This window comes from Mus caroli, chromosome 8 (genome assembly GCF_900094665.2).
Source record: "Mus caroli chromosome 8, CAROLI_EIJ_v1.1, whole genome shotgun sequence".
Lineage (NCBI taxonomy): Eukaryota > Metazoa > Chordata > Mammalia > Rodentia > Muridae > Mus > Mus caroli.
The window spans coordinates 95963885-95965875 of NC_034577.1; positions in this window are offsets into that span (position 1 = coordinate 95963885).

Below are 1991 nucleotides of genomic sequence, written 5' to 3' on the forward strand. Positions count from 1 at the left end.
ACAGGAGCCTGTAAGAGGACAAATCTTATGCAAACCATAAAAGCTTAAACATCAAGTATAGTTGTATTTAGAAAGGAACCTTACAGAAGTAATTAAGGTTAAATAGGATCAGAAGGTCAGGCCCTAATCCCATAATCATGTCCTTACTAGAATATATCAGAAAGCCTTGGGTCCTGCCCCTTTATTTATGGCAGGAAGCAATAGATGTCCCTTAGGGAAGAGAGCTCATTAGAAATCTACGTTGTTGGAACCCTGATCGTGGACATGTAGCCTCCATGACTGAGAAAAAAAATGAATGCCTATTATTTAGGTCACTCAGTCTGTGTCAATTTTGACAGGGAAGTCTGAGATGACTAACATTCTAGTCCAAGAAACAGGAGTCGGAGTTCCTAAGACTCTGACAGATAAGTTGGGGGCGGTGTTTATTTTTTACTAATCTCTCCTGTCCCAGTCCTCAGACAATACCATGGTGGTCACACCAGTGATGGATAATGGCATTGGGCTAACAGGCAGGAATGTAAACCCCAAAGCAGGGGAGCTTGCTTTCTGTGTGGTTTCAGTAGCAAGACTGTGGGAATTGCCCTCTGGAGTCCCTCCTTTCTCTTCTCAGAGACTTGCTTTCAAGATACAAACAATGACAACAAGTATGAAATACATTAGCAAAAGGCACAAAGGTACAACTCCAGGTTTTTGAACAGGAAAATTTTAGGAGCTTGGAAACCCCAGGAAGAAGACCATTGAGAAGAGACATCTCATGAAGAGATCCTATCAAGTTGTGAATGAGCTTTTTGGCTTACTCCAGTATTTGCATGCATGGGTCTAACCCACAGATCATGCCAAATCCCAGAGAACTAACATACATGCTACGGTATGACCTGGGTCCCAGTCTGGTTACCCTTACCCAATCTGTGTATACCATGAAGGAACAAGCTAGGTAATTTAAGCTCTGTATATTATGGGAGGAACACTTAGCATTTTTAGCTAAATATTAATATAGAGGACTTGAGTAGAACTATGAGCCATATACACTGAACATGTACATAAAACACTATACCTAACACCAGCAGGACATTTCTTCTTGACTCTACTTGGAATGTATATTATAGTTATCTATATGTGCATGGGTGCAAGCATGACATGTATTTCTGCTTTTCAAGATCAGAAGGCAATCTGTGGGAGTTAGTCCCAGGGATTGGTGTATTCAGGTCTTCAGCTTGGTAGCAAGTGCTTTAAACCTATCAATCCACTTCACTGGCCCCACATGAAACATATCTTTGGTAGCAATGTATTATCACACAAAATGAGTCTCAATGAATTTTAAAAAAAAATTACAGTGCTTATGAATCTTCTCTAGAGGAACAGAACCTAGTGTATATCTCAATGTAGATTTATTAGACCACCTTACAGGACACAGACTGGTTAGTGTAACAGTGGTTGTCTGTAGAGCGTATGTGAATCTCAAAGCTCTTTAATCCACTAGATCAACCTGGCACTGAAGACCTTGAGAATTCCCAGAAAGCTCTCTCCTCTTCAGCTCAAAGAAGCTGCACTCCATTTTCAGGGAAAGACAGTAGTAGAAGTCCCAGCAACAGAACAAAACTCACTAGCAAAGGGCACACAGGGACAGATAAACAGCATTGCTTTCCCTCAGCCCTGGTTATGTCTAGGATGCCATATAGATGATGCCCAATCTGAGACAGGGTCTTCTCTCATCACCCAATTCTTCTTGGAAATACCCTCAGAATCCCGTCAAAGCCGTGTATCTTCATTGATTCCAGAGCCACCCAGGTTGACAAGCAAGCTGAATCATCACCATTCCCACCCCAAAGATTTCCTCCACACCAACCAGAGAGGAACTTCCAGCCTCTTTTGTGGACTCTACAGAAGATTCTATTCTGTGGGTCTTACCATCTTCCCTTTTCCTGGTTCATTCCACATTGGATACTCATCTCTCTCTAAAAATCCATAGTTGATGCTTTTAAAAATAATTC